A 20,820-nucleotide genomic window follows, 5' to 3' on the forward strand; every position below is an offset into this window, starting at 1 on the left:
ATCAAATGCCTTTTTTTTTCCTCAGTCACGTAATAATCGGGTATCAGAAAAGACGTCACCACCCCAATTCCTCAAGGAACACAGTTCTGTGTCGTCCTCAAAGATGAGCTTATCAGGAGTCATAAAGCTTCTCATAAACACCAACTCACACTTTCCCCCCCCTCCTCAAAAAATAAATAAAATAAAATAAAAATAAAAATAAGAAATAAAAAACCCCAACAACCCAAGCCAACAACAGAAACCCACCACAACCTATCCCACAAATGTAAAACGATGCTCGCCACCGCCAAGTTTTACCTGCCGTGGGAAGGGACCAGGAAGAGGACGGTTTGGGGTGGGTCCCCGGACTTGGCGGGCTCCCCCGCAGCTTTACTCCGCGTCTCGCCGCGGGGCCAGCTCACCCGTGCCGGAGCCCGCGGAGCCGCCCCGCGCCGAGCGCGCAGGCGGATCAGCCCCGGCACGGAACCCTAACTTCCACGGAAAATTTGGGATAGAAGAGGGGGGGCTGTGTGTTTGTTTGGGTTGGGTTTTTGTTTTTTTTTTTTAGTTTTTTGTTTGCTTGCTTTTTTCTTGGACCCCCTCTTTTTCCTTTTTTTTTTTTTTTTTTTTTTTTTTTTTAATTTTTAAATTTTATTTTATTGTCAACGTTCTCATTACGCAAGGCTCCCCACCGGGAAAACCAGCAGAGCCGTAACAGCTTCTAGTGTGCCGCAGCCAGGGCTGCGGGGGACGGGTCCCACGGCCGCCCCTGCGGGAGGGTCCCACCCGTGGCCGTCGCAGCCCTAGGGGGAGGGAGGGAGCGGCTTTCCTCTCCTTCCCTTGGCCCGACCCTCTCCCCTCCTCGCCTTGTGCAGGGCCAGATATGAGACTCGTAGCGCTTGTCAGAGTGGAATGTGAGAGGATCGCCATGAGGGAAGATTAAAAAAAAAAAAAAGTTGATTTGCCGAAGAAGCTGGGAGGGAAATCCCTTCTCTGGGGAGTTCCCTGCAGCCGGAATTATTTCCCCCAAGTGATGCGGTGGGAGGCGAGCTCTGGGTGCGGACCACCGGCAGGCTCCGGGCCACAGTGATTGCGCTCGTCGCCGCACTTTCCTCCCAGAGCGGCCGAAAATCAGCCGTTCATTTCCGAGAATTACCAGAAGAAATAGAGGCTGAAGAAGCCATTACTGCACATTTTAATTATTGGGATTATAAGCAGAGAGTTCAGGAAGCGGCAATAATTTAGTTCTCCTGTTTCCTATTCGAATGGGTTTGGTGTAACATGCTTAGAAGAGTTATTTGAGCCCAAATCGATTTCTCAAAAACAACGACAACAAAAAACACACCATACAATTACATTCCTGTTATGGTCATTTAAGGTTTCGAGATTTTCCGGAGAGAAAGGAAATTTAACGTGAATGAATGATTCCTCTACAAATGTCCAACGACGCGTTGCAGGAGCGGGGGGGTAGGACACCCACAGGCCACTGGACGCAGTAGGACTCTACCCCAATTGTCACTGTGTGTAGGACCGGGAAGGGTCCCAGGCAGGAGAAGGGAAAGGGAATCCCGCTGCCGTGGGCTTCCCGCCGGCAGCCGCCGACGCAGGGCCCGCCGCTCACCGCGTTCCGCATCCGCGGCCCTGCGCCGACGCGGACCGTCCGTGAGCGGAGGGCGCCACCGCGTGGGCCACCAGTCGGAGGAATGGGGTTGCCCCGTTCCCCGGTTAGGATGAGTGCGGGAGAGCCCCCACGCTGTCCCCGCAGGGCTCCCGGCTCCGGCTGTGAAGGAGGCTGGGGCGGAAAGGGCTGCCCTCCTCTGGGTTGTGTGAGTTGCTGGGGTTTGGGGTGAGGGTTTTTTGTTTCTTGTTTGTCTTTTTGTTTGTTTAATTTTTTCCTTTGAAATGACTCTGCGAGAGCGGGTGTAAATATGGGCTTTTCTAGAAGCAATCGTGGCAGAGATTATGTGCGTAACTTCGGTTTACAGGTTGAACCAAACATTCAGCCTGAAGAGCGGGAAAGAAATATTCCCTCTTTCCAAAGAGACCAGAATCACAGGCAGTACATTTTAAAGCTGTAACTCTTTTCACTTTAGAAAAGCTACTTTCAGCTGCTTTTTATTCACTTCTCTTCCCTCCCTCCCTACTCCCCCAGATCCTTACAGAAAGCACCAGGATGTCTGGAATACTGGGCATCATCAGCATAGAGTTACAGGTTCCCCTAAAATAAACCCGAAGCTCCAGACCCCCAGCCTGGTGTTGCCCTGGTGTTCCAGCACACGCAGGAGCAATGTCAGGGTGGTTTGAAAAAATTACAGCTTCTAGGCTCTCGTTTAGGGTGAGTGAGTAACTCACACATGATTCATGCCAATAAAGGTCCCACAGCATCTCAGTCTACTTCACGGGTGTGCGTGTGTAACGTGAATCTGCATATGACATGATCGAGGTTTAGGCTGAATAAGTAAAGATTTAAATCAGGTCTCTGCGTATAAGGACGTTTCTAGCTCTGTCATTTCAAGTCTGAGAGGGATTTAGTGTTTCTAATACTTGCCTCTGAGGCAAACTCCTAAGGCAGCATCTGAAGAAAAGTAGGATTTTTTCTGTGGCAGAATTTCCTTCATCCTTCTCCTACCAGCTTAAATTAGACCTTTTAATTTACCTGACTATGCTATTTTAAATACCTATTTTGTTAACTAGAGCTTTATAATTCTATATACATTTCTACAGGAGCTTACATCCTCTGAGCCTTGTTAAGCCTGACTGGGACCAACTGCTCTAAAACCCACTGCCATAGCTTTAATTCAAAGAATATATTTCATCATATATCGTGATGGGTATCTTTTTCACTCTTCAGAAAATCACTTTTCTCTATAACTGTGCATATTTCTATTAAAAAATTACCACCAGTATTCTACCAAACTGCCAGGAACTTCATTGGTCCGTAAAGCCAGATGATATCTCATGAACAATTTCGGATGTCCAGGCATTATATTCATATTTTTTCAGTACATTCCACCTTACCTGCACATTTTACAGGAATCTAAAAGACTGACTAGAATACATAATTTTATCATGAAGGGGCACATGGCATTCTGCCAATACAGAAAAGGATGAATTCTTTCTCAAAAGCAAACAATCCTCCCAACCCAGCTGTCACGTACACACACATACCTTGTTGTTATCTTTCCCCGGGTCTCCTATCTTACTGGAATGGTTCTGGAAACCCACTTCAGGCCAGTCTGCCGATGAGTGCAGATCTATATCAGACTTATGCACAGCCTTATGAATGCAATGCCAGTCTTCATCTTTTCTCCACCTTCCAGCCTCCTCTCTAAGAACTAGCTCTGAGGAAGGACAGATTTGCCAGAGATTAACTCTTTCATGAAGTCACTCAGGTATATCTATGGTCATCTGATAATGTCTTATTAGGGGATGACCTAGTAGATCAGAAGTTATTAAAGCTCAAGCAGGGGAAGCCAGGTCTTGGCAGACATTCCCATGAGACCCATGGCAGAGGTGGGGAAGTCCCACTCATAGAGAGGAGTCTTTGCAATTGCCTTGGGGACAGAGAGCATTAAAGTATCTCCTTTGCAAAGTTGTTTTTCTTTCATTAAACCATCCTTTCTTGTGCTTTCTTCTCTAAGTAAAAGCAGCAGTATGTTTCAGCACACTGTGGAAAGCATACACATCTGTGGGCTTCCTTACATCTGTTGCAGACCAAAGGAGCGAAGCTGTAATCCAGACAGCTTGCTCACCCAGGGATGTGCTGAGCAGGATGTGCAAGCTACAGAAAAAAATAAGAGAACAACCAGAGGCAGTCCTGGGACTGCAGCTCTCTGAATATATGAGAAAGGCAAGCTTTGCCTGGTGTCTGGGACCCTTGCCAGTCTCTTTGCAGGTGACCAGCAAGCATCAGCAAAGTCTTTCTGGGGATCTTCCAGGTAATTCCTTGCTGCCTTTCATTGCCTGATTTATATTTCCAAGCAAAAAGTTATCAAACATTATTAAGTCTATGCACTCTGGGGAAAAGCGGTGGGATTTTTAAATATTGTTTTATTTTGTTTTATGTTCTACAATGATGTGGCAGGGCAGTATTTCCCAGGACAGCTGTACGGGAGCACCAGCAGTGCAGTCATCCTGCTCTTATTGCTGCTTAGAGCTCATGATGGGAGCCAAGGCCAGGGGGTTGCCAGTGGCTTGTGGAATTGCCCACACAGAGCTACAGTGTTCCTACCCCTTTTCAGTAATGAAGTTTGATGAGTAAAGCACCAACAGAGAGTCAAAGGAATTGCCATTGCCATCCAAACAAAGGCAAGAAAAGCATTTTCTAGAAGAATGAATGACCAAATGGTGGATTTGGTTCCACAAGGAGGTCCTATATGATAGATCATTTATTTGGAAAACCAACAGACACATTTATAGCCTCCTGCCTTTCATCCAACTAAATTAATATTCTACAAGAAAAGAAAAGATATTTTCTTTGATGCTTTCTGAAAATGGTTCTTCGAGCAATCATTTATAGTCAAAGAGTAAAGAAATAAATTATAAAATGCAAACAACAACAAAAAATTCACCTTCGAAGATTAATATTCCAAAGGCCTATTCGACACTAAAGCCAGCAACCTACAAAATGCCACTAAAGGTTTTGCTTGTCTGCAGGCTAAAAGCCTTTAGCACTGGCAGAAGGTTTAGGTCTATTCTCACTCCCATTTCCATTTGGTCCAGTGTTCAGGGAAGCGTAAATCCTTCAGAAGACTGAAGAGGCAAAATTTCTCAGAATACTGTCTAGTTATTGTAGCTATTGTAATTTATACTGGACAAATAATGGACACAGTATCTTTGTGTTCCAGGTTGGTTCAGATACAGCTGTAATGCAGTGTGAACAGCAAGTACCAGTTTTGTACCCAAATGTGACAGAATTTTGTGTACACCTTTGTGTACAGTCCCCAACACTGGGACTGCCTCTGTCCAGAAAATAAAATCCATCTGTAGCTTTGAGGTATTGCTAATGGCATAGCTAAATTTATTCATAGTTTAGATTTACCAGAAATAGTTGGAACAAATTAATAATGAATTAGAACATTTCTTATCATCACAGGAGCAAGAGGGAATAAATAGAATCATCCATATTTTCTTATTACAAAACAGTGTGGAGCCTATTACCAAACACTAATTGGGTGTTGCTTGTGCTGGAAAACTGTTGAAGGGTCCTTGGCTCCTGACAGAGCAGCTTAATTCAGTGTGATGGGAGTGAGGCTGCACAGAGGATGGCAAGGGCAGGCAGTTGAGGACCATCCCACTAGGGGTGAATCCCAGCCTGTCAGAGCTGGGCACCACTCAATAATTCCAATTAACCATGCTAAAGAAAACAGAGATGGGTTACGCAGAGCCCAATAAATATAAATCAGAACAACTGCATAACATGGTGAGAGAATAACAAAGTCTGTCTCATTAAGGACAAGAGAAAAGGACATAGAGGACTTGGTTGGGCACAGAAGCCCATCCTTGATGGTTCATGCACTCTGAGGGATAGTGTCTGCCTTGTGGGGCTGCAGGCCACAGCCACAGCCAAATTTTCCCTGAGTGTGGAAGCTCTTCCTGTGGTTTAGCTCCTCATTTTGTGTACTGTGAACAACAGGGAGCACAGGAGGGCCCCTGCTCGGCCAGATGCACAGCTCCAGAAAGATGGAGAGTGTGAGATGAGACTTCTGTGCCCAGAGCTGATGGGAGAGCAGCCACCAGGGCCGTGAGCCAGCACATGTTTTATGGCTGCTCTTGTAACTGGGCTTGCAGGAAGCACCAAGACATTTGCATGGTGGCTGTCCCCACCCAGCAGGGCCACGGGTTGGATTTCTCCATCAGCAGCCCACAGTGAGAGTCACTTCTCTGGCTGTGTGGGGCTATTTTCACACCTGATTGCCTTTCACTGCAATTTTCTGGGCTCTAAAACAGGCCATAATCAAACAGGATTGAATTAATATCTAACTGTGCACGTGACCCACTGTGGGATGCTTAAGGGCCAAAGCCTGTAATTATAAGGCAGCATCACTGTTTGTAAACATTTTTTTATCCATTTAACTTCAATAACATACTTGGGTCTACTTAGTCTGAAAAGAAATGTGTGATTCTTAGTTGTTGCATTGAAAGATTACACAAAGAAATTCCTGTGTGTGGCCTAACGGCCTGATCAGTCTTTGTCCTCTAATAAAATGTATTTCTGTAACAGCTGAGGCAATTAATCACTTAAACAAAATTGGATTGCAATCTCCATTGCTTGAAAATCTTTAAAGTCAGGTTTGCTGTCTTTCTGAAAGATCCCAAGCTAGTGAGCCAGATTCTTTGCCCTGATTTATGCAAAGGTCAGAGCGGATGTTTGTAATGGCCTCTTGTCATGTCAAAAATCAGTCTCTGACCCTTGTAATGCCACAGGAAAGGCTTTTACTGATTTCAGACAGAACCACACTAGATTTATTGACCTTTCTCATTAGGAATGAAGATTGTCTGCAGAAGCTCCTGTGTGATTTTGTAACTCCAGGTACGTGACTGTTGAGCTCATTATGTAAATACTGCTAGCTTTGGTGGGGTTTTTTTAATTCACAGGAGTTTACAGAGCTCAACCAGAAGTTGCAGGACTGGACCTTCTCTTTCAATCTCCAAATCTGTGCTGGATCTCCAGAGTTAACTTGATTTTTCAACAGTACCAGCAAAATAATAAACTACAAAACTCTCCAGATTTGTTTCGAAATCTGTAAAATTAATATGATATTTTTCACTGTAGTGAATCTCTCTTTCGTGGAGCTTTCTTGCTACCAACTGCAAGTAAATTTCTGACTTTCCATATCTGTTTTCAGAAAAGAGACTAGTTAATTGTATGTAATTTGGGGTGATTCTTTGACATATTTCACTCTACAGCAAAGAAGGTTTTTTTTCAAAGTCTCATCAATGCATGAGATTGTTCTAAAATATATGAATTGCATTATGTTTAACTATTAAAAATTATTGTTTTACAGGAGGATAAAGACTTTTAATTAGCTTCTCTGATTTAAAATGTGGAATAGAGAAGAATTTGCTCTGAACACAATAGTTAAGCACAGAATTACAGAAATAACATCACCTTATCACCTAATGCTAACAACTGAAGTGTTTTGGGTTTTGAGTTTTGATTGTGTTTTAAGTTGGCTTTAGTTTTGTTTATTTCGTTTGGATTTTGGGGTGGGGTTTTTTTGTGGGGGTTGTTTTTGTTTGTGGGTTTTTTTGTGTGTTTTTATTTGTTTGCTTGTTTTTTTAACAAAGACTCCACATGGAGATACCTTTATATGTGTGACTTACCCCTCTCAGATAAAAAAAATCTTTTAATCACACTCAGAAAAAAGTAATTGTCAAGAAGATGATCTATTCAAACCTCTCTTCTACTGAGAGCAAATAACTCTGTTTTGAATATATATCCTGACCTTATCTCTTCAGATCAGTTCTACTATTTCTGTTCTGAGCCAGGGACTGCTTCTGATGTACAGTTCATTACCTCACAACCTTTATTTCTCTCCTCTTATTCCTAACGTAGATCATTTTTATGCAATTATCCTAGAGCTTGAACTACAGGGTAAACATCAGAATATGGGTATAAAATTCTATTTTTGAAATGGGCAAGTATTCGTTCAATACTGAGAGAATTGTGTTAAAAACCCCACATCATAGATTGGCTGGAAAACTTTACCTTTTTTTTCTAGATGAAAGATGAGTTGCATGTGGTCTGATGACAAAATGCCTGTACTTATTTTTGGTTCTTCATATTTATAAAATATGCTACAATTATGTAATAACTTTTATCCAAAAGCATTACTATTATGTAACAGCTTTTATCCAAAAGCATTACAATTAATCTCACAATGCTTGTAAAGCATATATTTATTAATATATTACAATTCTTTTACCCAGTACAATATGAAATACAGCAAATTCAGTGGCTTCCTTGGGAGCACATATCTAAAAACCAGAGTATCCCTAAAGTAAATGCCTGACCTCACTGATTTCAAAGGCAAAAATTCTAATGACTTTAATGGGGTCAGACAACCACTTCTGGTAATCTGACTCCATATTTTGCTGGTGGTGGCAATTTATTGTTCAGGAGTAACAACTCCCTTGCCCCCAAGTCCTCAGTGCCACTAATCTATAAAGTAAATACCTGCTGATGAGTTCTGCCATGGATGGAGGAAAGTCTTTTATTCAGTCTCTATGAACAGTGATTTTAATTGAAGAATTTCCTTTCCCATCCCCAAAAATAGTAGTTGTCAAGTGATGGTCTCTACCAGTATATATAGATTCTGGAGTTTTTAAAAAGGCAAAGGAAAATATGCCTCCAAAAAAGAAAATGTACAGTGAATGGTGTGAAACACTAGTCAGTTCCTGTAGTATTAGTTCGAAGATGATTAATAACCTTGAACTAAACTAAAAATAATTAAAACCACATTAGTCATCCTGAAAGAACAAGGTAATCAAAGGAGACTTTGCAACAATGGAAAAGATGTCCTTCAAAATAAATCTTTCCCCATCTTCCAGTGTTGATTAGTGAACAATACTCTTAGTCATTATAGTCACCATAGTTGCTGTCTTTCCTTGATTTTCCTGAGGGAAGAAGAGGCAGTGGGGAGAGCTGAATCACAGGTTTTCATTATATTTTTTCTTAATGAACAATAGTGTGCACTGATGTTTTGGAACTCAGAAGCAAGTAATGTCAGCACAGTCACTGGAGTGCATTAGAAATGTGACAAAAGTTCCTGATTTTTATTTCACAAACTAAAAGCATAAACTTGCTTTTAGGATGTGAAATGCAATGTCCAGTGCTAACTCCTGTTTTCAAAGTCTGCGTTTGGTTTAAGAAATTAAACCTATAATAAAGTCTTTCTCAGGATTCCTCCTCATTTCTCTATATACCAAGGTATGGGAGACAAACCATCCCTGAATGCATGATTCATGGGTATAAAATTTAGGAATGGTTAACACTTCACAGTGCTGCAAAGCATCCAGTCCTGGTGTTATTCTGTGCTGTGCTACATTAGTCCTAAGACTAAATGAGCCTAAAATGAAAGGGAAGATCATCTTGAAGGAGAAAATAACTTTTTTTTCTCCAGTTAGGAGATATAAAGCTGAAAGGTCACAGAGATATTAAACTCAATTTTTTTTACCAGAAAGAAACGTAGTTAAGGTGGGGGGCCTTGGGGATCCTTTTTTTCAGAGATTTTTGTGGAAGGAGCAAAGGGGAGTGAAGTTAGATACGGCTCCTCAATTCTTCACAGGTCACAGATCACAGAATATTAGAGGTTGGAAGGGACCTCTGGAGATCACCAAGTCCAACCTCCCTGCCAGGCCAGCTGCACTTAGAGTAGGTTGCATAGGATGGCATCCAGGCAGGTTTTGAGTGTCTCCAGAGATCCCTGAGCAGAGCCCTTATATTTGCCTTAACTCACAGCTACTGCCTGGCTCTTGCTGAGCACTGCACACATGCAGCTCCCAGGGAGCTATAATGTGTTGCTAATATCCTTACACAGCCTGGAGTCCTGGTTAAAAATGCAGCAACTTTTAAATATATAAATACAATGAATAGGAGTGTTAAATGCTTGAGTTCCTTGGGACTGGGTTATTAATGGCAGCTGCACAGGTCATACCAGGTGTAGGAATTGTTTATTTCACATTTTGTTACACTCTCAGATTTTCTTCTGAGATGTTAAGGCAGGGGTATAAGGAAATTTTTTAGGGTAGGAGCTTTGCACTGCTATCCTGAGGGGACCAGCAGAAGCTGTACCTCTGATAGAAACTCCTAAACATCATTTGTACAAAGCACCTGAAGGTATGTTATAAGGAAATACTGTCAGTGAATAAAGCAGTATTGAACAAGGAACAATAAAGTCCATATAAATGTATTTCAAAGAAAACCTGTGATGCACTCATTGATAAACCAGCCTCAGATTCCCTCTTTCCCTGTCACATCCTCAACTCTCAGTTTTGCTTAGGCAAAAGTTACAGCAGTACAAGATTCATCTACCCATCCTGTCCTGTTCTGTCCCATCCCGTGCTGTCCACCCCCAGCCAGCCAAAACATTTGAAATGTCACAGATGCATCATATACAACAGAAATATCATGAATATACCAAAGAGGGGTTTATTTGCTAGAGAGAAACTCAATTATACTCCCACTGTTGCATGACCAAGGTGTCAGTGCAGGACAAAGTTGCAGCCTCCTGTGTCAGTGATTTTCTCATTTTGTTGGCTGTCAGATTTATTACAGTTTGAGAGCAATATTAGAAGAGCTGAATTTGGAATATTTGCTGCTCACCTGGGCTCTCATGTCCCTGCTGCGTTAAGATCTGTCATAGCCCCACGAACACTGTGGGCACAGGGTACACTCACACCAGCAGATTTTGGCTAACTCAGCCAAGGGCTTAACATTTCATCGTGTCTGGGATGAGCCCTCAAATGCCACTGACCCTTATGAGACAGAAAGTAGTGACCCTCCTTTATGGCATTTTTGTGCCAGCAGGACCAGAGGATTTGTGCAGGAGCAGGACAATGCCAAGGCTGGGCTTTAGTTAATAAAGCTGAGAAAAAGCAGCTCCAAGGACACAGCAGCCCCGGCTTTTGCTCACAACATTCCTTGGGGTCCTCACAACCGGCTCTGCAAACCAGGGGAGATGAGCACACGGCTGGGTGTCGGTGCCTGGATGCTCCTTCATGGATGCTACATCCCGCAGAGGAAGAGCAAAGCCGTCGTGCCACCTTGTGGCTGGCACAGGGGGAAGCCACCCCTCCTTCTGCTCCTTAGGCAGGCGCTTGGAATAAAAGCACTTTGCCTCCCGCAAGCCGTGGGGACGTCAATCTCTCTCTCTATCCCTTTTCGGGCGGGTGTAAGCCCTCACTCCCAGCATCTCCTTCAGGCGCATTAAGGGGCCTGAGTCATCCTGAGAAGCACTTGGAAGAGGCAAACGGGTCTCCAAGGTGAGGGGAGGCAGGCAGTGCCGATCCTGCCGGCTCTGCCCACCAGCCGCATGGAAAATCGCCTCCCGGTTTGGGTACGCGATGTTCTAAGTGATCTCCATAGCTGGCCATGGTGAGAAAAACATTTTCTTGTTCTGTCCTGGTGCATTATGAAAACCCACTAAAAGGAGCTTTTCACACCACAAAACCTTTTAAAAGGATTCTGTCAACACAAAAGCAACGTTGACAGCAGTTGCCTTTAAAAGTACTTGAGTCTTCAAACTCTGAAAGACACTCCTTAATTTTTTTTTTTTTTTTTAATTTTCCAGGCTTGGTCTATTCTCAGGCTTCAGAGAAATGTTTTCCATAATTGCATCAGTGAGAAAATGTGTCGTGAGAATTAATTCCCATAAGAATTTTTAAAACAATTTGTAAACATAGTCTTCACAAAATGCATATTCAAAAACATGGATCTTTGCTTCAGTAACAATAAAAATTGCTGCAGGGAACATTTACCAGAAGTATTGAGAGGAGTACAAGTCCCATTAGCACGTGATGCCCATGGCCCAGGTCACATAACCAAGTGGTCAAAACTATTTTCTTTCTCTTCTCCTTTACCCTTCAACCACCTATCAGCATCCTGGCACTGGCTGATAAGATGCATAAAGCTGATTTTTGCAACACAGATTTTCCTCTTCTTTCATGGGTATTAAGAGAAAAGTTGCCACACAGAGAAGAGAACAGCATGCCCATCTCATATATTTCAAGTACAGTGCTACCATTGCTGCCTCTGGGAAAACATATGGAAGGGCCATAACCTTCACCCTTTTAATCATTTAGCAATTAGAGAAGTAATTTTTTCTTAAAAAGGGGTGGGCTCTCAGAGTTCTGTCTCCTGAGACTTCTCTCTTGGCTCTCATTCTGATCATCTCATTACCATAATACCTGTATGAATGCTTCTATAGAACAATTTCAGCACAGAAATTTGCAAGTCAAAACAGCCAATTGTTTTTTAAATCACCAGTCTTCTATGTTTTGGAGATTATTTACAGCTGTATCCACTGCAGCATGAAGTTAAGAAAGAAAAAACTAGAAGATCCCAGTGCTGGTACTACTGAGAAATAATAATTTCCTACAGTCAGTTTTTGTACTGAGAGAAACTAATATTACAGTAGGAAAAGCCCACAGTTTTGGAATAATACCAACCACCAGCTTATTTTGTGCTTAAAAAGGTTTTTATTTGTTCATTTAATAGGAAGCATCAAAGATGTTAATAGCTAAAAATTAATCACCATGCACCAAAATATCCTGCTTCCAGAAATAGTTGTGCAAGTGATGAAGCAGTGGGTCAGCTGTTGCTTTGCAAAGGGTTTTTAATCTCTGACAAGGGGGCAATCCACAGCTGAATGCCATCCACATCAATTCCATGGCAAGCAGAGAGTAGCCATCCTGGTTGGACAGTGAGTAAACATCAGATTTCAAATGTTCAGAACCAATTCAGCCTGTAAAGACTCTGGAGCTGAGGATGACAGCCAACACTGATACCTGTCATTACTTTGCAATGTTATACAGCAATGGATCCCAAAAGGGCTTTAATGTTTTGACCTTATATCATGAACTCAGAAGCAACCACTAGAGAACAACCTTTCATACAGCATAGTTATAAAAAAATGCAAAATGAATAATACAAAACTCAACTCTGGTGGATTTTTTTTTTTTTTTTTTTGGGGGGGGGGATTAAGGCAGGATGTTAAAAGAATAAGCAAGTTCACGTCATCACAGTCCAATGCTGAAGAGCTGTACAAGGATTGCAACATGCTAACCTTTGAAGACCGTAAAGGATCCATATGGAACATTCTTCATCTGAGGAACATTAACTCTGGATCATGTGGAAGAGTCTAAAATAAGGGCATGAGTAAGCTGGCCTCTTTAATGACTAGAAAAAGAAACAAAATGGAAAATACCCACCTTCTAGGCCTCATTCTGTGCAGTGACCTGGAAAAGAAACTCTATTGGCACAAGCAATCAAGCTTTCCTGTATTATCTTCCAGGGGGGCTGATTACACTGCCTTAAATGTTGGTGACTGCTTGAGGTCCAAAATTCTTTACACTGTAGTTTTTCCTCAGAAATCCAAATGTAATTAGGAAAACAGAAATATACAGTCATAGCCAGTATATAGTATGGCATACAGTAACAGTAGTTCTGAATTGACAGTCAGGAGGGGTTAAAAAACCAAGGCTACCAGCATGCCAGCTGTGCAGTTTATGATTTTCAAGGCACCTTTTACAAAAGGAGTGGGAAAGTAGCTCACTAATCAGAAAAGCACTGCAGTATCACATCTGTTTCTCTCAAATAAATAATTTTCATAGTTATATGTGCAAAAAATGCACATATTCTCAGAGTACCATTCACCAGAACTCATTCTCTGCTAATCTATTTTTAAGAAAAACTTCTAGTGTTATCCTGCACCTATTGTTTGATCAAAGGATGCTTGAAAAGTAAACTTCTGAAACCAGCAAAAGCTTATAAATATTCTAAATAGGAGATAGGTTTTATTTCATCCAAGTTTCTAACTTACATTACTCTAAACCAAATGAAGCACAGTAAATGGTCTTCCAATATTAATGTACTGCACTGATGGAGAGTTTCTCAATGTTTCCCTCACATTTTTATTCAGATTATTATAAAATCACAATGTACTGACTAGTACAGGCATTGTATTACACCAGGCACTGTAGCACCTGTTTGAAAGGGCTCTCAACCAAAGGCTTCACAGTCTGAACAGAGGACGGGTGTGAATGGGAACCTGTAGGCAGAAGAGAGATTGCTTTTCCTGTAATTACACAAGGAAACTGGTCTCAAAGTGGGGGATAAACTCCACATCTCCAAGTCTGCTGTTATGTTTCTTTCAGCACACGACTTTGCTGTATACATCTGGGGTTTTTTTCTCTTCTATTTTTTTTATGGCTTGTGGGTTTGATAAGGCTCAGTCTCACTAGCAAATTCCAGCCAGACATCATAGGGAATGCTTTCTGTTAAATGCAAGTCCCCTGTCTCTGACTAAAATTGTGCCTGCCAGCTAACCCACAATATTACCGTGGTGTTAACTACTTCACTTGCAAAGTACACCTGAAACAAAGGTCAGATTGTATGGACATTTTTTTCCCTGCAACTTTGATGAACAATCATTCCTGCTGCTTGCACTCCTGCAGGGAAGTCACATTTGGCACTGTCATTTCCAATTCCTCAGCCTATCAAGTACTGTTGATGTTTTATTTCATAGCAGACAGGAGGACACGAAGTGATGGGGTTTTTTTACCTGTGAGCAAGTAAACACTCTCAGAGGCTTTAAGGAGAAAACAATATCAATGTAAGAAAAGAACAGTAACATTCACATGAAAATTGAGTATACCCTTATTTTATAATAGCAGTGGAAGTCAGCTGGTATTAATGATGACATGTACCTATCCATATTTCACTTTATATGCTAACTGGGTGCACTTTTTATTAAAGGGCTGGAAAAAAATACCCCTCTGTAACAATATGTTGAACCTTAATTCTAACCAAATAACTTCAGTTGGAAACTCTAGGAAAGATTGGTTAATATTTATATTTAAGGATGAAAGAACTGCATACTTACATATTTTATTGTATTCATGGCATTATTATAAGCTTAAACCTGAAGTGAATTTTTCTTCTGTTGAGCTGGAATCTGAGCTGAGAAAATTTTTAGCAGTAGATGTTTTACCTCACCTCTGAAAGCTTCAGCCCTGAGGTAATGAAATCACTCTGAATGCCACATGGAGAGAATGCCATTCAGTAAGCAGTGATTTTCTAGTTGCAAGGACCAAGAAAGTTATTTGTGGCCTTTTACATCTTTAATACAGGATAGAGTTTATTTTGGACAGAGATAGATTAGATGTGTCTGGGTGAGTAACCTTAGGGCAATTCATTAATTAGAGAGAGCATGCAACTGCCTATGGGTAAAATTAGAAAGGAAATGTATTTGCAGATGCATGAATGACAGCATAAACAATCTCTTCTCAATACTCATGTTTATGCTGTCTTAAAAGCTTGATGTTATTCTGTAAATGGATTTTTTTTTTGAGATTCTAGAGGTGCCTGTGTAAGTACAGGTGGATGAACACCACATGATTGAAATTCTGTTCCAAATTGTTTTTATCCAGCTCCTCGCAGTTCATTTCAGATCTGCAGTATATGGTGTTTTGGCCAATACAAAAATTGTGGTTAATTGACACATGAAACTATGGAGCTGAATGGCCTTTCTTGTAGGTGATTGTACCCAGAATACAAGTGGTAAGTGCTAAGCAAAAGAAAAGATCAGAGTTAGCACTGAGAGATAAAGAAATAAAATAACTTCTACCAAGCTGTAAATAAATTCTGCTGTCTCTCAATTTGCAAATTTCCGATAAAGAAGGATGTTTACAGAAATCCTATTAACCAGTACTGCCAAAAGATTGAATGTCATTATGCCAGTCACCATTTCTCTGTTCTCTTGAGAAAATGGTTTTTCAGAGATTACAGATTGAGGCAGTTTGAAATCAGCTGTCCTTAAACCTGATGGAAGAGAAGGAAGTGTTGATAGTGTAGTACATTGTCATGAAAAAGAATATTTTTCTCTATACAGTGTTCTTCAAAGATCAGACTTATCAGTTGCATTTGCACTTAATTTCATTACTGACAGAAAATACAGAGGGAAAGATAAAACAGCTAAGTAAGCAGAATTGCAAAGTTCTGTGTTTAACCTGAGAACTCAACATATCAATATTATCTTCCACATGTTTTACAAATGAAGAAGTGTTATTTCTCACATTCAGACCACCTGGAATCTGCTCTGAGTTTCTAAAATACTAAAAGAAAAACATTTAATATGCTGAAATTTCATGCCTTGAAAATTAAGCCAAGGTGTATCAGCCAAAAAGAATACAGCAGAGTCCTTAGACATCAGATGCTGTGAGTGAAGTAGTTTTCTTTCTAGGCAAAGCAAGGAACGTAGCTCAGTGCTGTTGGACTACTCTTCTCCAAAGTTACCAGGAGTATCTCCAGTTGAGATACTTCTTCAATTCCCCAGCAGCTCAGCTTTCAGTTTCCATTACCTCCAACCAAAAACATTTGCAAGAAAGATGTATGATGAAAATTAGAAAGCCAAACAGTGAGATCGATGGTAACATTGAGAAGGAGCCACAACTGAAAGGGTAGGTGTTTGAAAGGTCAGGCTCAGGTGTGTTGCCAGAATTGGTGTTTATGCAATAGACTTATTTGCCATGTCTAACAAAAGCTTAACATTATTAATTTCTCAGAAATCAACTAGATACTATACAGGCTTAGACTGTCAGAGTTTCCCTTCTAAAGGAACAGATTTTTTTTTCATGGATTTGAGGACTTGTTTTGACTGTCTTAATTTAACATTGCAAGTTGTCTTTCATTCAGGACCATACACTGTATTTTTAGGAGCCTGATGTCAAAGAAAAGCACATATGAATAAGCTCTCAGAAATTGCCCAACTCCCAGTTGGGCAACAGAAGTGGCACCTAAATTTTCATGCACTTGGAATTGGGTGTTGGGTTATTTGACCATCTGGACTAAAGTACTGCAAAGGTGGGTTTTAAGGTCATGAAAATCATTATCTTTTTGCAGGTGGGTGCTGAATCCTTTTGATTATCTGTTTCTTAGTAAGTAGATGAAAAAAGATTTGTTCAATGAACTACAGTAGAAACAGTATGTTAGAAAAGATACAACATAACACATTATCAGAGAAATAATATGACATGAGTGTTTGCTGAAAGTTTCTGTGACTCTCTTCAGCATCTGAACTCTAAGAATTTAGCATTCCTTATTTTTTTTACTGTTTTATCTTAATTGCACAATAAAAGCCTATAAAGCATCACAGTAATGTCAGTTAATTTTGAAATTGAAGCTATATATATATTTTTTTTAAAGAAGATGTAAGGAATCATAAACTCAAAGTGCCTAAAAGAAAATCAGACACTATTAAAAAATTAATTCTGCATGTGTCTGACAAGAAAGGGCACAAGAGAATTACTTATGTAAGTTGTGTTTATACTTAAGGGAAAACAGGCACTTACAAACTTTAAGATAGAAAACCAAATATAAAATACTTCAGCTACCATAGCTACTTTGGTACAGGTTGGATGAACTTCAGACTAGCAATTTTTAACATGTCAGAATGATAAATAAAATCCTTGGTGGAATGTAAACCTGTGATGGCTTAAAAGAGGAATTCCTTAAGGAAATCTAAGAAGCAGAACAGATGCTCAACTTTCCAGTTAAAATGTGTTCAGCAAACACACATATCCACTGTTGTTTAATTGAATAACTGTCTATCCTCTATTTTCATAAGGTGGAGACACTTGTTTACTGATGGAAGGAAGTTAGTGGTTACTCTTTCTTTTTTAATAAATATTTCATTATATAACTACAAAGAGCAACAAATGAAACCTCTAAACACAAGCTAATAGGTCCAAAGCTTAATGGTTCTTTACAAAACTAAGGACACATGACAGTTGTTTCCCACATTTGCTTAAAATGATTAAGCACCACCATTCCGGGAAAAAAAATAATCTTGTTCCGGTAAATTACTTTTGTGACATCATGAAAAAAAAATAGACTTCTTTGCAGACATATAATAGTCTCTAAAGGCAAGATATTTATTTCCAAGTAAATGTAAACAGCAAGCTTGGAGTTTAGACAATTCCCAGTTCACTTCAACTAACAGAGCCAGAGACAAGAGCAAAAAATACTCATTGTCAGCTAACAGAATACTGAGTATCACCTTGATTTGTAACTTCAGAAATTCAAGAACCAAGTTTTGAGGGAGGCTTAGCTCTCACCCAGGGGACTGTGTCCCAGTAGTCACGAGTGGTGCAGTTCAGCCCCCGCTTTGTAAGGGAGTGAGGAGCCATGATTCATACCCACACCCAGTGGGCAGGAGGAACTGTGGCTCTGCTCCTGGCACTTCTGATCCACATTTTCCAACAGTTTTGGTTCAAGTTAGGAGGGGGAACTCTGTTTTTTAGTTTCACTTTTTCATTCTCATTCAGCCAAATATTTGAGCCAACTAAGTTATGACTTGACCCAACTTCACTTTTTGGGGGTGAAAGAAACAGATGAGCCCCCAGGTTTGGAGTGAAGACATTCAGGAACATTTAACCTGTTGTATCTTTGGCCTTGCTTATCTCAAAGATCCTGGCAAAACCTTGAAAAACAATCTGACACAATAGGTAAGTTTAGCTTCAGCAGATTTTCATGCAAAGACATGGGGAAGACACATCTGAGTAACACACAGGCAATTTAGAGATGAAGGCAAGTGTCATGTCCCAAGGTGTGCTTGGGACATATGCTGCCAAGCCCCTTGAAACTGCTGCTCTGATGTTTTGCATGCTTCTGAAATGTGACTCCTCTCAGACAAAAATATGACAACAAAGACATTTTACCAGTGTGACACTATCAGTTTTCTACATCTTGTGACACATAGAGCTTTTGAACAAATGTCCCTCATGTTTTTCAAAGTTGGATTGACACATTGATAACTCTGAATTGAAAGGGATGTTGTTTTCTCTCCATGGAAATATAGCTCTCTGCCTTACAAAACACTGGGAGGAAAAAATGTACTAGCTATGGCATTCATGCTGGAGGATCATATCAAAGTAATATCAAGATCCTTAGGGTCAACTCTCTGTATCCACCAGTTTTAGTGCCAGAAGAGTGAGTAGTTGAGAAGGATGGAGAGGTTAGAAAGCTTGAAAGTAAAATAGTGCCATGGCCTTGAGGGACTGCCAGCCCTGCCTGCCTCTGCCCAGTACCTTGGGGCTACCCCCAACCTGCCCACAGCCCAGAATCCCGTGTCAGCCCCCCAGGGCCATCAGCTCCTGCCTCAGTGACACCAGAGCAGGGCCAGTCTTTAGCTCCACACAGCCCTACCCTGCCTGGCCATGGGCCCTGCTAAGCCAAGTCCCCCTGCAGGCCCCTGTCCTGGCCCATTCTTGTTCCTGTCCCCATCCTCACAGAGGTGCCTGGTGCCTGGGGCTGTCCTGCTACTGTCTGGGATGGTGGGACAGGCTCTGGCTGCCCAGCTCTGCCCTGGCAGACCCTGTGGTCAAGGGTTGGACTTGATGATCTCAGAGGTCCTTTCTGACCCAGCTGATTCTGTGATTCTGTGGGGAGCTCCCATAGTCCCTAGAGAGCCCCTTCCCCCTGTAGCAACCTGACAGGGAGATAAACTCTGCAGCTCCAGGCAGATGAGTTCCAGGGATTTCCAACATGCACACATCCTGTTGGATTTTCCATCTGTTTTCCCTGAGGAAAGCTGCAATACACCTCTGAGGTGAATGCTTTTGAGGGGTCCTGCTGCCCTCTGCAGCAGCATGTGCGCTGCAACCTCTGCCACAGCCAGAGACCCTCAAAGTTCAGTTCTGCTTCTCCCACCCCTCCATCTCCTCCTAATTTTGAGATTCATCTGGCGTCTGTAAGACCTATTGAAAAATCAGTTTGATTAAAACAAAGACACAAGGGATCCTGGGGCTACAGCGGGAGTGAGAAGGAGCTGTGGAGTTCAGGGATCTTCTCTGGTCACCACTGGTGCCTCTGCAAGGGCTGAAGCCTCTCCTGGCTGACCTGCTCTTCAAGGTGCTGGTGGCCCTGGGACAGCATCAGTGTGTTCATGCAAGGTGACTACAGAGACTTGTTTCTGTACTTGAGAAGGAAGGCTGCTTTTGCAGGTGGCATACAAAGCTGTTCCATGAAACACAGGCGATGTTGACACAGTTGAAAGAAGGTCGGCAGGACATCATATTGGTGTTTTAGCAAGGCTTAGCTATGTTAGGTATGTGAGGGACTTTCTAACTGGAAAGACAGTGAATCTTGGGACAATGAGGCAGAGAAATGCTGAGGGTCTTCCTTCATTCCAGGAATCTACAAATAATTTGACAAACATCTTTTCCAGTGACCTAGATATATTTGGCACCTTTCACCAAATAATTAGAATAGATAATTTATCATCATGTTTTAGCTTCATGAACAAAGATTTAAAGATGATTCATTGAGGTCCTTAAAAAATCAGATTTCTGTGATTTCTATTTCTACTACTGCTAAGAGCAAAGTATATTTGCATTATAGAGCTATGAAAAGTATCTTATCCATATTTCTTACACAGTATCTAATCACATGTGTATTCTGCAGCATGAGCCTCCTATGGCAGCCCAGAACAACAGAAAAAAAGAAATAAAACCATATTTTGCTCCTACCACTCCTAAAAGAAAGATTGTCATTGTTACCTTTGCATTAAAACAAAACTGTGAAAAGCAGAAAACTTTGCAGTTGTTTACCTGCAGAAACAGAAAACCAAAATAGAATCTAGAGTTAGAGTTTGACTTATTTTTTCATTTAAAAGAAAAGCAAATTAAAAAAAAAAATTCATCTCTTGTGAAACTGCTAATCCCAATGGCATTGTAATAGCTGAAAAATATCTTCTTCAAGTTCTCTATGCAAATAATCCTTATCCACTTTTAGATAATGACATTTGGGTAGAGAAGAATAGATTTCCCATGGGAATGCTTTTATGTCACATGTGGTACTCAGTTCCTGAAAAATAGCTATTGATCTGTGGGGGTCAAATCTACTTAAACCATGTTTAATACTACCAGATATTAGCCCCTCAGTAGTCTGTTTTTCAGGCAAAATATCAATATTCAGCTGGCTTCTTCTCTGTACACACAGAATATATACAATATTGCTGTTAGTTTGCAGTTTGTATTTAGCATTTTTCCCATTTTGTATTCAGACTTTTGTTGGTGTTAATAGACATAAGTCCGCAAAGTGCATTTACACCAAGATTG

Source organism: Calypte anna, chromosome 2 (assembly GCF_003957555.1).
Source record: "Calypte anna isolate BGI_N300 chromosome 2, bCalAnn1_v1.p, whole genome shotgun sequence".
Classification (NCBI taxonomy): domain Eukaryota; kingdom Metazoa; phylum Chordata; class Aves; order Apodiformes; family Trochilidae; genus Calypte; species Calypte anna.